Source organism: Parasteatoda tepidariorum, chromosome 1 (genome assembly GCF_982258835.1).
Source record: "Parasteatoda tepidariorum strain Cologne lab strain chromosome 1, Ptep-v5.0, whole genome shotgun sequence".
NCBI lineage: Eukaryota > Metazoa > Arthropoda > Arachnida > Araneae > Theridiidae > Parasteatoda > Parasteatoda tepidariorum.
The window spans coordinates 111,143,919-111,158,593 of record NC_141755.1 but is presented as its reverse complement, the minus strand read 5'-3'; the positions used below and the strand labels follow the sequence as shown (position 1 = coordinate 111,158,593).

Sequence of the window (14,675 nt, the reverse complement as noted above, 5' to 3'; positions counted from 1 at the left end):
GCTTCAAAATGAAATTTGTGAAAAATCCTAATCGTTTTGTGATTTTTTAAAAAAAGTACAAAAATTACTTAGAAAATTGGTTAAAATGTTTTAAATTTTTAAGATATTGAAATACTCTTTTTCTTAGTAGCTAAATACAATTCCTTACAAAATTACAGTATAAAAAAATTTCTTTATAAAAACTCATATTTTATGCAGTTTTTGTCAAATTTATTTCAAATTTTAAAACTATAAATTTGTAATAAATTTTAAAATGTTCCAAAAAATTTGCTTAATTTCATAGAATAATCTTAAAGTTAATAATGTTAATAACGTAAAACAAAAACTTATATTATTTATAAAATTGCCTATATTTCCAGAAATATTTAAGCTAAGTTTAGGAAATTTTGTGTTGCTATTTCAAAGTAAAATACCAATCAAGTAATTGATACAAGCTACAAGCTTAGATCTTGATTATCTGTCATAGGATGTTTTCTTTTGTAATTTATTGTCAGTCCCTCAAATCTCTGAAAGCATTAACCTTTATTGCTAAGCAAGAAAAATAGCACAAACTAAACACCTCTACAGTTAATAAATAGTTTTCTAAGCATTTATTGAAAAATTTTAAAAAATGTCAAAAACTGAAACTGTCTCTACCATTATTTTACGGTAGTGTGTATATATTAACAAACTAAATCTGATTACTTTCTTAAATGTATAAAAATATTTAAAAAAAAGGATTTTATTTATTTTCACATTGAGGTTAATAAAAACATTTACAACAGGAGATGCCTGATTATAACAAAAAATCGATTATCTTGATTCAAATTATAAGACATACTCTGTAATTTAATCCCCCTGCCAGTTGGCAATAGTAGCAACATACCCTCAGTACATTGCTAAAGATTTCATTTTAAACCTATTTAATCTTCATTATGGTTTTCTATAATCAGCTATATCACTGATTCATAAATTCTCAAGCATGATGTGTTCTATTTGTAATTCATGTCAAAATGAAATGCATTGTGGATAATGTAAATACAAATCACAGTGAATTCCTAAATTTGCTAGAATAAAAATCATGATGAGTAATTTGAAAACAATGCGAATGCAAAGCACATAGTATAATTCATAAATTGAAGGAATAAGACTAACTCTGATTATTAGTAACTTACATGAGCAGGTGAGTTATTTTTAAACATATAGAGAAATTACAAAGAAGATAGATTGGTAGAAATAAAACGAGTTTCCTTCTGTTATCAGCTGACATGTGACTAATGCAATGTTATGGTGATGGGAGGTCAGAACAAAAAAATCCTTCAATTTGATAAGTTAAAAATCTCTCTACATTTAAATAAATATAAATAATTTAGTTTTCTGATTGAACTAATTCAAGAAAAATCATATTGAAGGTAGACCCTATAGTTATGATACTTTCCGAAAATGGAAAAAAGGAATTATCAGCTAACTTTTCAAAATTATATAAATGAGTTTAATTTAGAACCCCCCCCCAAAAAAAAGAAATGAATAAATAAAGTAAATATTAAGATCAGTTGTTCGTTAAATATTTTGAAATTTTTTTTAAAAAAAAGGCAAAGATTATTTAGTCTTCAGACAAAAGAGTACATGGCTGCAAGAAATTATAATTTTTATGTGATTAGTTTTATGATAAGTTCTGATTGTGATATGACATGATTTTTTATGATCAAGATACGTTTTTCTTTAGAAAATAATGATAATGATTAAATCAAATTTAATAACTCTAAGACCAATTTGATGTTTTTTAAAAGGAAGAAAAATGTAATCAGACATATGAATATGTGACTTTAAAAACTCCTTATTATACTGCCCAGAGATTTTCCTTAACTAAATTAAATAACGCAGAAAAAAAATTCAACAGAAACAAGTGATTCTAAAATTAGGGAGTGGAGCACTGCAAATAAATCAAATGTCACATGACTTTCAGTCGCAGACTTTTCTTAACAGGAAACAAATTGATTAAGAAACAAGAATTTGTCAAGCAAGTTTCTACGAAATGGTTTCTTTAATGAACATGTAACATTCAAAAAACTTCTCAATCATAGAGCCTTTGGGTATTGAAATTCTTACATTACTTTCTAAATGAGTAAAGTTAAAATTGAGTAGAGCGTTAGTAATTGTTAAAGCAAAATTTGAGTAGAAGAAAGTTTGGAAAAGCTAATGGGCACTCCATTGAAATTTAAGCAAATGTAACTATAAAAACAGAGTAATTGGCTTTCAGAAGAGAATTATTTTGGGAGTTATTGTTCTCAAAAATTTGTGAACTGAAAGATACATCAGACCATTGATCACGATTTTTCAAAATTTTTAATTATATTATTAGCAGTTTAAAAAAAAGATACATACTATCCATGGAGCACTCACGTAATCAGCATCACTTAACCAAAGAGCACATTCAAAGTTAGCTTCAATGTCATCAACAAAGGGAATTCTCTTTCAAAAACAAAGTAAAAGATTCTGCAGAAATTGATGTCGTATAAAACACCTCCTAAAAATATACAATACAAGATTAGAAAACACCAGTAAATGAATTAAGCCTATAATTATTAAATACAGTCATTACTGTGACCAATACATCTATTTCATAGACACAATTTTATTTTAATGTGAATTAGAAAATCTGAATTGAACTGTTGATTCCAATATAATATGAAATTTTTGTTCAATTTTTTTACAAGAAAATCACATTAAATACAGGTGTTAAACATTTTTGCTCTTTTAAACATTTGGTTTTAAAATAATGAAAATAGGAAAGCATTCAGTAGTAGTAAAAATCATAATATTTTCAAAAACAACAAAAATATCAGATGTTTTCATATGGGTCATTCTCACGAAATTTTTCAGTTCATAAAATCCCAAAAAAGTAAAGTGAATAAAAAGCTCTGAAACTTTTTATATTAATAGAAATATGTAATGGCATTATAAAGGGTTTGGGAAACAAAATTGGCTGGCACGATTGAACAAAAAAAAAAATTTGATAATATACTCATCTTGAATCATTCCCTCACTTTATACACTAGTGAGGGAATGATGAATTCAATAAAATTTAAAAATAACAGTTAGGCCTAATTAATTTCTGAAGTCAATCGCATACAATTATATTCAAACAAGAAAGCAACATATAATTATCCACTTTCTCGATGAAGTTGTATTTTATTTTACACTAAAAAATGACATGAGGGAATGACGAATGTAAAAAATTTACCTAGTTTGATTCATTCAAATTTATTCCACAGCAAAGCTTCTTTAAGTTGAAGATGGAAACATACTGCAATTTTGTTCTATGATGCCAGTTGTTAACTTCTGAAGTTTTTATTAAAATATTTTTATTCTAAGAAGATTGCAGGTGATAAGAACATTGTTGTGAGGGAATGACGCGAAACACTGGGGACAAAGTTTAAAATAGTGCTGTGTTAATATTTTTATCAGAAATTAAATTTAAAATTAATTTCCTGAATTCTATATTTTAGTATTCTGAAATAAAAAACACGAATTTGTAAAAAAAATTTTTTATTTCAGAAACAATTTTTTTCTTTTTTTAAATCAGCAGTGGGGACAAATGAGGGAATGACATATTGGTATATTTTAATTACCTAAAATAAATAAAAAATAAACATTGATAATTTTATTTTTATTCTTTTGTTAGCTTGCATTCTGAAGGACACTTTCCCTGAATTTTTTTTCTTCGTAAGCTGTAAAACAAACATAAAATATACTGGGGACATGAAAATGGCTGTTTTTGTGAGAATGACCCATATATATGCAACATTTTGGTATATTTTCAATAGTTAATCTTACTTTTGATTAATGTTGAATTATTCATTTCAATATAACATAAAATTTTCCTTTAATTTTTTGTAAGAAAACCACGTCAAAAACAGGAGTTAAATATTTTAGCTCTTTCAAAACAAAAATTTTTTTCATAGGCAAGAATTCAATGGATAGCAAAATATTCATGGAAGTCCACCTATTCTTTTGACAATAGTGCAAATGAACATAGAGCATATTGAATTCCACATGAAAGTACGAAAGAACCATAATTTCTTAAATTAGACATTGTGGCATAACTACCACTATAAATATTAAATACCAATTCACTATTATATAAGACATGTTAACTTGACTCTATGAGGTACTTTTTGATAGGTGACATAGTCTATAAATAAATCCCACAACGTATTCTATGGTGAAAAGGATGGTGGAATTTAAGTTACTCTTCATTATTAAGAATGTGCAGTGCATTCTTGTGCAGTCTTCTGTGTGTTAATAACATTAGTACATTTCTTTCATGAATTATATTTTTCATGCTTAAAAATTGTACTCAATCGTTTTAAAAAGTGTTGTGATAAATAATTTATTTTGGAGATAAATCATGTATTCTTTTTTACTTTATTTTTGCTCAGAGCTTTCTGGACATACGTTATTTAGCGGAAATATATTATAATCAGCATAACGTCATTTTCTTAGAAGATAAATTAAAAATTTAGAATGGAGTAGATAGAAGAATAATATTTTTGTCAAAATAAGTTCAGCATTTATGAGTAAATATTTACTGTAATTCTATAGATTTACAATGCAGCGACTTCTTGCTCAGAAGTGCAATTTAATTTAGACCATGAGGACGGGTCACCATTTTGAGGGTCAATTTTAAAGTTAAGTACAGTATATTATAAGTTAAATATATTCGACTTTAAGCAGCAGCTTAGCATCAAAAGCGCAAAAATTTGTGAATCAAAAAATCAGAATGGGTACCTGTTGGGAGGGGAAAAGCTTACAGTATAATACATTGTCTTAAACAAATCTCACATAACAAATGCATTGTATGACACAAAAGATGACATCACATGGGAAAATGGTAACACTAGTACCAATTTGAAATCAGATGTAACAGTGGGAGATGACAAATCATTTTCATGATACAAGAATGACAGTTTGAGCATTTAAAGGCTCATATATGCGTTAAAAAAAATTCATGCTGGTAAAATAAATGAATTATTCATTTCTTATTAGTTCTCATTGTGAATTGTTTAAAAAATTCCATGTTGTTGTCGTCGTTGGCCATTAAGGCACTCAGTGACGCGATTGATTGCTCTTGTTTTTCAGTGGGCCATCTATGGCCAAGAATTCGACTTCTGTTACACCTGTATATAAGGCGAATCCATTCACACAACCTTTCATTTATCCACATATCGTAATTTTGACCAGAATCATAGAATGATCAATCTCCATTCCAAAACTCCCAGAGGTATAATTTGTTATTGGGACATGGAAGACTTTGTGACCTGGCAGATTTAATGTGCACCAGTCACCATTTACAATGCAGAGAGTCTTCGGCAGGCTGGATTCGGACTCCCATTCTCACGAAATTGAGTGCAGTGCCATACCAACCAGACTATCCTGGTTTCAATTCCTGAAGTCCATGTCTGATATCAATAAAACCTTTTACACTATTTTTTGCGTGAAACAAAACGTGTTAAAAATTTTGAATGTGGCTTAGACTTGAAAGCAGTTTAGATTTGAATTGAGTATTTATTTCTGAATTGTTTATTTCAGGATTAGAAATGAAAGGATCCTTCTCAAACATTTTTAGACAAGTAGGAAGCATGTTGTGATTTGACTTATTTGAAGCATCACCTAAATAAAATAAACAACATCATCTAAATTATTTCGCAAGTGCCAAAATCAAAATTGAATCCCATAGGAAATAAACTAAACTTACGCTTTGGGTAAACAATTTTTCCCACTGCATGAAACAAAGAGGAATCCCTTTTACTTCCATCTTAAGAGGAAGAAACATTCTCTTGCTAAGGGCTTTTTAAAGTCTAAAAAAATATTGATAATTTTAGAACAGGAAAAGAAAATTAACAGCAAAATGAAACTGATAATCCACACAAGATTTTTATGGGTGGATTGAGTGCAAACAGTTGCAGTTAGAGACATCAAATTTAATGTGAAAATAAATATTGAAACTTTTAAAAGTGAGAGAAAGAAAAATTTTCGAATATTAATTAATTTTTCACGACACAATATGTTAAGATTGTTTTCTATATTTGCAGTATTTTTACAAATTAAGACATTCTATTAACTAAATTGTGCAAAATAAGGTGTTAAACATCCTAAAGGTCATGTTTTTTTTTTCTCATCATGAAGTTCACACAATTTATTACACAAAGCATCTCATTTTCCTCAGGTCGATTTTTGGCAAAATAATTTGAAAAATCTACCTTTTCTTAAAATGTTTTAAATTGCGACATACAAGAATCTACAACAGCCATGAAATTCACATAAGAATAATATTTGCACTCTGATTTGAAACAGAAGTGCCAAAAAATATTATGTGGCTTTTTAAACGTCAGAAAAAATATAACTTTAATTTCAAAAGCTTAATGAGCGAAGAAAGACAAATTATCTATCCACTTTTTCTGTTAACTTTTAATTTCTTTAATTAAAAGTCAACTGTAATATTATTCAGCCATTTTTGTATTCTTTTTAACTTTATTTATATTTTCTTTTTTTTCTATCTGGATATTTTTATACACAAGTTATTGAATAAATTTCGTAATTTTACTTTTTCACTTTTAAATGGGAATTTTTTTCTTTCTCTTTTATTTTAAAAACTAAGTAATTTAGAGAATTTTCTTTTTTTATCTAATATTTTTTATGCTTTAAATATATTTAATTTCAACTTTAGAATTTTCACATATTTCTTCTTCTTTTTGTTTTAGATAAGATATCGCTAAGAGCTTCTGAAATGTGTTAGTCATTATGTAATAAGTGTACCATAGAATTTCTGCATAGTCATGAAGTTTAAAAAAGTTATTTTTTGCACTTTACAAACAAACAATATTCGTATCACTCTATACTCTCTAACATTTGTATTGCACTCTCTAAGTTTTTGTACTAACTGAAAAAAAAAACTCTTACAAGTATAAAAACATTTAAGGGAATAAATTTAAAGTTTCTTTATTTTTATATGATAGATTTTAAGTGATTTCTAAAAATTGCAATAAAAATAAAAGTCAACTCCAAGATAACCCTATCAATTCCATAGTGTTTTTGTTGCACACAAAATGAAGAATCACATGTTTATTAAAATTTGAATCATTATCTAAATAATGTATAAGACATGCATAGAATTTATGGCATTCCGTATACATCCAACAATATTTTCAATTTCAGACTTGTTTAGTTTTTTGTAGCTGGAATGCACCTAAACTTTAAAAGAAATGAAACATATTCATTTGTCTCCTTCAATGAGATCTGAAGTATTAAAGACCCCTCACCTTTGGTGAGTTATTAATTTTTGTAAGCACTTTCATCATCAAGGTAGGGGCAATTGCATCAAAACTAAAAAAAAGTAAAAAGTATTTCACAAACAGATTATTAATAAGATGAAAAACACAAAGCTTAACAACAAAATTTTTTGAATTAACATTTTCCAATTACACAAAATAAATTAAATACTTATATAAAATAAGTATTAACAAAATAAACAGTGAATCGTTTTACTAAAACTTTTTCTTTTGTACTTATAACAGCATTAATTTAGAAAAAGTCCACTTTTATCAAATAGGGAAGCAATCATTCGATGCTAGTAGACACTAACTTCTAATTTTTAAATGTATATTTGTGTAATTATGAATATGCTCAGGGTTTAAAAAAATAAATTTAAAAAAAAAACACAAAAATATCTACTAGTTGACGTTTACGAAACTTAATTCAGCACAATTTTAAGATGCACATACAGCTTAATTTTACACAGGTATGTAATATTAATAAAATTATGCATGAATTTATAATTAAATAAAAAAAGTAACATTTAGATATCAGTACTATATTGAAAATTGAAACTTTATACTTCAATATAAAATAATAAAATTGTTCCAATGTTGCAACTTAAAGTAAAATTAGTCTCTTATTGCCTTTTTAGCATCCTATACTTGAAGCACTAAAAACTTTCCCTCACAAAATTACAGATTTAAGTTTACATTATAAAGAGAGAAAGTTAATTTTCTGAAAGCTAGAAAAAAATGAAATTCCTCTTTGTTTATTTCTTGGAAAGATGTGTTGTTTATGAAAGAACAAAATGTTCAGCATTTATTTAATTTTGATGATGATTTAATTTCCATAAAAACAATACAGTATTTCCATACAAGAATACAGTCGCTTCAATCAAATTGTTTTGTTTTTTTTATTAATTCCTTCTAAAATTACTCAAAAAGTAGAAAAAAATATCGTAGATTAGTTGCAAACAACAAAATTTCATAGCTCTAGAAAATTTGGTTTTAAGCAGATTATTACAGATATTCTCAAAAGACATAATTTCTTTCCCCTTCAGATTTATGATTTTTGATTTATGGAGATTTTTTTTCGTGGGTTAACCACAAAAACCATCCACGTTTAGCCTGTCAGCAGCACAGCTTGGATTGAACAAATCCAAAGCTAGAAAATATTTTTTCTAACCCAGCTGTTGAAGAAAATACACACGAGACTGGCCAGATACTGGCACATGCTCATTTACAGAAGAAAAAAAATTGGACATAGACTCCAGATAGAATTTTCATAAACTTCTTTTTACTACTTTCAAACAAACATTTAGTACAGTTATTAAGATTTAAAAAAATGTAAAAATTATAAGGTATAAAAAATTACAGCAATTTGCTACTTCTGTTTGGTACTTTGCTTAGTGAGGTTAAAACTAATAATCAAATGACTTTTATTTAGCTTATAATTTTGTTTTTATACTTTAATTTTTGTCTTAGTTTCTTGGAGTACTGTCGGTACTATACATGGTGTTGGACATTGTTCTCCAACAGGTCATTAGGAGAGTAAATCTTGCAGAAAAAAATGTCTAGTAGAAAAAAGAAATATTCAATGTATCATGAATGTTGTAAAAAAATTAGTTCTAACAGAAAAACGGTGTTCATGAAATTTAATTTATTTGTCATATATTTCTGGTTCAGGCGAACTGGGGGTTTAAGTAGTCCGATATAGGGTAAACCAACCAGTGAAGGAACATTTCATATATATATTGATTAAAAATAAGAATTTGAAAGTTTTTCTTTATATTGATTGGTAACAATAGCTTACTGCCAAACAATAGGAAGCCATCTAACAATGTTTTGGATTACCTGGACACATATTATCTCTGCAACACCTTGTTTCCTTGAAAAAATTATAAGGTGAGTGTTTGTATTTATATGTTTGAAGTGGAATTAATTGCCTGTAATACTAGTTTTATTTTTCTCACTGTGAAAATAAGAATTCAAAATATAGTTATTGAAGTTACGTTTTATTTTTTTAAGCATCATAGCATAATCAAGTACTGAGATAAGGGGATGTTTATTCACTGGATCACCAAACGATGAAAAACCAGTGAAGGAACAAGTGTTCCTTTACTGGGTTTTTTCTAAGTTAATGAAAATGAAAGGAAAACTTTAATTTTCTTGTACCATTAGTGATGTTTTGTATCAAAAGTATGTTAAAAATACAAAAAACAACTTCTAACCAGTGAAGGAACAGGCATGTTCCTTTACTGGGCATAGATTTCCCAGTGAATGAATGTGTTGATATGTTGACACTTTACTTTTCAATTCATGATTACAAAAAAAAAGTTAACATTTTCCAAGTATTTGTATGTTATAATTTCAAGAATAGACTTGTTTTTAGATATTTGCATGGCATATAAATTCATAAAGAGCATTAAAAAACAACCAAAATTAAGTGTTCCTTTACTGGGAAATTTTGTGTTCCTTCACTGGTAAGAGCTGTTCCTTCACTTGGTCTTCTTACAACTTGTTATTGGAACCTTCAAAACAATATTATGTAAGTTCTCTACAATTTTTTTACATAATTTGCAATTAGTAGCAAATATGTTGACACTGTCATTTAACTAAAATTACGAATTTTGAAATTAATATGATTTTTTAAAAGGCAAGCGAAGCTTAAGTGACCTTCACTGGTTAGTTTACCCTATCACGGGCTTGACCATTCCAAACCAATGATATAACCATTCCAAACCATTTTTTATTAAGAGCAGATATTTTTTTCTCTTCTTCGATACGAAATCTATCGATTACAAAATATCGATTTAAAATTTTTTTTTTTTTGTAATGAAATGAGTTTGATTTGTAGAAGCTTCCTTATTTTAGGAGTTCGGATTTCTGAGCTCACACTGTACTGTATATATGCATCACAGAAAAATATTTAATAGATGCACTAAAAATATAATAAATTAATGAAAAGTTTGATTTTGAAATGCTTAATATTTATTATTTACACATGAAAATAAATTATTGGAGCGATAAAAGTTGAGTATATATATATATATGTACATATATTGAACCCTATATATATCTATACACACATATTGAAACCTGTTAAAGAAGTTCCCTTTTAAAAAGCTTTAAATTACCATTTAGATCTCTATTTCCACAATACTAAATTAACACTTTTAAAAAGTTTTGTTTTTAACTGTTAAGAAGATTGCAAATTTTCTTTTCAAAGCATCGAAAATCACTCAAAGAAAAGAGACAAGTTTTTAGAAATGAAATTCAGCATCGCAAAATTCTGTGGATACTGGGAAAAAAAGTTTCAGGTGGTTTTAAATGTGTGGTCACTTTTTTCATTGACCTTCACACTTAATTCAGGAAAACATGTGTTATGAAAAGTGTAGAGAGAATAAGCCATCAGAATAGTTTCAAAGCATGGTATTGTATGAGTAGAACATGAAGAAATAAGTAGAGAGGAAATGTTACAGAACTTTTTAGTTTATTTGATGTTATAAAAGGTTTAGAAAGATACTAAAAACTTGGGACAGTTTTCCACAATATATTGCTTAGGAAAAGAAGAAACAATAAATTCTACTTTATTTCTTTTAGAAGAGACACTTAAATACATATTTGCTTCTTGAATGTTTAAGTCTGTAATTTTACATTAAACTTTATTAAAGCAATATGGGTAAGACATTATAACTTCTGTCTACTCAATTAAAAGCTGTTCCTTTCCCATGAAAAACTCTTTTGACATGTTTAACTGTTATAAAGATAAAAAGCAAATAACTGACTCATTTTAGCTGTAATGTTAAAAAAAGATCAGAACTGGAACTGCCTAAGAAAAAAATGTGTCAAATTATTATTAGAATAAAATGCCTATGCACATTATATATTTTGCATGAAAATTACATGCAGTTACATAAATACAACACAAAAAGGAATAAAAGGAAAAATGCAAATTTAAAGCTCAATTAGCACACTCTAAAGTTTACTTAGCTCTTCAGGAGGCTGTTGCTGCTGCTGTTGTTTTGCAGCTTCAGTTTCTACACAAAGCCAATTGCAAAGAGAAAAGGAACGAAAGAAAAGAGTAAAGAAATAATTGCATAAATTACAAAGAAGAAGATATACGTGTAGATCAGAAATGACTGAAGGGTGAAAATTTACATTCAGGACACACACAGTTTAATAATTAGCAAGTTGTTTAAAGTAATAATTATCATTTAAAAGAAAAATAAAAAAATATACTATGAAATTATATTAACATTATAAGTTATAATTCTTACATATAATAATGAATATATAAAATGTTTTCAAAGACAAAATACAAATAAAACTTAATCAAAAATAACTGATGAAGTCCCTTATACTGATGATGAACTTAAAATTTTTGGATGAATCCTATGCTTCTCAAAATTTTTATTTTATACTTTTTATTTTATTTATTTTATAGTTTTTTTTTAGCAAATTAGCAGTCTTCAAATCCTCATAGTGCAGGACTTGACATAAACTGCTTGGTTTCAAATGTAAAAAACACTGAGCAATGACAATTCTATTTTGAGAAAGAGAGATAGGCTGAAAGGAATGCTTTCTCAAGTTTTAAGGCATGCAGCACAATTTGAAAAACCAGATAGAAAGGACTGAAATTTTTTTTAATAACTACTGAGATAAAAAATATTTAAAAAAAAACATCCAACGGTGTGAAACTATGTGTCAAAAATACATTACATAAATTCGCATGACATAATAACATCTTATTAAAAAAGAATAAAATTTTTGAAAAGGGAAAAAAAAAATAAAAAATATAACATCAAAATCAAAGTTAAGATTTTATTTACGTTTTTTCTTTTGAAGAACAAGTAAGAACTTTTAAGCACTTTTAACAGTGCTTAATTTCTATGATGCAAAATTATAATCCATTAAGCACATTTAAGGTACGTATGAACTCTAAAGAAAAAGGAAATTCAATTCAAGGAAAATTCCACAAAATTTCTTGTTCTGCAGCTCCACAGCAGATAAGAAATCAAAAGTTATGATAGATGAATAAAATAACTTCTGAATACAGTGAATGGCTCTCTTGCATTTCAAGAGGAATTCATTTGAAAGTGGAAATTGTCTATTTTTCTTCACACATTCAATCCTCTTCTATGTCCCACCCATTTGGGTGAGTTCTTCTTTACTATAGCAAGAGGATTGTAATATCATGGGTTTAGGGAAATGTGAAATCTTTCTTTTGATTGAAATGAGGGGGGGGGGGTTGTGAAATTAAAATAAAAGGTGAGATAAGTGACTAAGCCTTAAAAACAGTAAATAAAAGTTACTATTTTTTAAGATACTGACATTAAGTGAGAAAAGTGACTCATGCCTAGCCCTGCAAACATCATCTTTACTTGAGGGTAAATGAATCATATTCAGATTAATGTAATAATTGTATTTATTTATTTTCCAACTTTAGAAATTTTCCTAGGTTGACTTATATACCTGACATAGTAGAAATTTGATATCTTGTAATCGAAAATTGGGCTGCCTTATACCACAAGATATACAATAATTTATATATTTAAGATTATTCATATTAAACAAACTGAACTTTAAAAAAAAACAAATATTTATAATATTCATAATATTTATATTTAGTATACAAATATTCATAATATTTATATTTAGTAAACATATTTTAAAAGAAGAAATAGAAATTTTAGTTTAAATTTAAAACACATAGCTATATTTACAACATAATTGAAAGATGTATTGGAAGATGCTCTACTATGTTATAAGGAAAATTTTTTGCAAAGCACTTTATTAGACGATCAACAAGCCTATCTCATATATCAAAGAGGGTATGGTGAAATATAACAAGGTAGGTTTAGTTGCACAAATAGTTAGGGAGAGCTAAATGCAGAAAAAAAGACTTCTTTTCAAAATCTATAACCTTACATAGTTATTCAACACAATATTTATCACACAGTAGAGGATTAATTTTACATTTATGGTTGGTTTTTACACTGACTATATTGTTCACAGTAAAAAAAAAAGATTTACCTTATTATTGTACCGAGCTCCTCAATAGTTTAAATAGCATAAATAATTTAAATGTTAATTGAGAAAAATACTTAAAAACTGGAAATTATTGAATAAAAAATATATTAATTATTTAAATAACATTAAGTAATCAAAATAATATTAAAAAACTCTCAAAAATTAAATAATAAAAAGGTAATGTCCTGAAATGATGAATATTTATCAACTAAAATTAAAAAATGAAAGAAAAAACAAGTTACATTGAAAGAAGAATTAAAGCAACGTTAAAATGAATATTACAGTCTCAAATTAAATTTGTAACATTTTATTACACACACTAAATTTCAAAATAAAAAATTTTTAAACAATATTTTAAATTGAAAAAAAAAAGTTGAGTTATGAGTAGAGCTTCAAAAATTGGCCATACTGAACGAATTGTAAACAATATTATCTGCTTCAGGTAAACTGATAAAAGTTTGTTATTAACCAAGTCTAGAGCGAGAAAAAAATGTGAGTATATTAGAGAAACCTCTAAGAGGATAACCGAAAAACAAATTTGCGAGTGGATTTTAAACAATAAGCTAATTTAGAGTAAATTATAAAGAAAAGAGTAACATATTTACCAAAAATGAGTAATTTTGTTTTTGAGAAGTATTCTTTATTGTTCATTAATATCGGCAAAAAAATCGTTCTCTTCAACAGTCACAGTTCTAATGCCGTCTGGCCTTAGGTAGAAAAAAACGTTCACTTTTTTAGAATATTATTTTCGTAAAGCACATATAATATTACAATAAAATTAGTATACTTAATTATTTATAATAGACATAAACTTGTTCTTAGCATTGATACAATCTTCATAATAAGCTATGAAGTGTATCTAAAAATGGTTAACAATTAAAAAATTAATTAAAAAAAATATTGTTTCTTATAAATTTTTATCAAGCATCATTCATATAAAGTAAATGATACATAAAAAAAGCCTTAGATCTCTTTTAATATGTAATTTATACATTCATGTCTCACTGCTTTATACAATTTAAGCTTTTAAAAATAACTTAGGTATGTTTTGACATTATTTTAGACACTGAACAAACCATCTAAATGTAATGCATAAGTAGAAAAATTAACTTTTATAATATAACAATTCATTTTTATTTTTATGTAAAGTATTGAATGATAATGCAAATTTTAAATTAAATTGAAAACAATACTAGTATGAATGTAAATAATTAATTTTTTTGAGATGATTTTCTATTTTCACTACTGATTTCTAAATCAGTTTTCAATATTTAATAAATAGGCACAATAAAACTTCATTGCAAAAAGAAGTTTAATTAGTTGAACAACTTTTCAAAGAATAGTTAA

General features: G+C 26.7%; 1 long non-coding RNA gene across 8 annotated transcripts in view; it reads right to left on the bottom strand.

Moving 5' to 3' along the window:
* The window catches only part of LOC147816717 (uncharacterized), a 52,953-nt gene that overhangs the window by 20,355 nt on the left and 17,923 nt on the right, over positions 1 to 14,675 (bottom strand). For 3 of the 8 annotated variants that reach the window (XR_015428813.1, XR_015428814.1, XR_015428812.1), the window contains 3 exons: positions 7,302 to 7,365; positions 5,738 to 5,840; positions 2,365 to 2,506 (listed from right to left, as the gene is read on the bottom strand). This is a non-coding gene — a long non-coding RNA (uncharacterized LOC147816717). Of the gene's footprint in view, positions 1 to 2,364; positions 2,507 to 5,737; positions 5,841 to 7,301; positions 7,366 to 11,284; positions 11,336 to 13,331; positions 13,485 to 14,675 lie in introns of those variants that run through there. The other 5 variants (XR_015428811.1, XR_015428810.1, XR_015428817.1 and 2 more) reach the window with 3 other exon arrangements.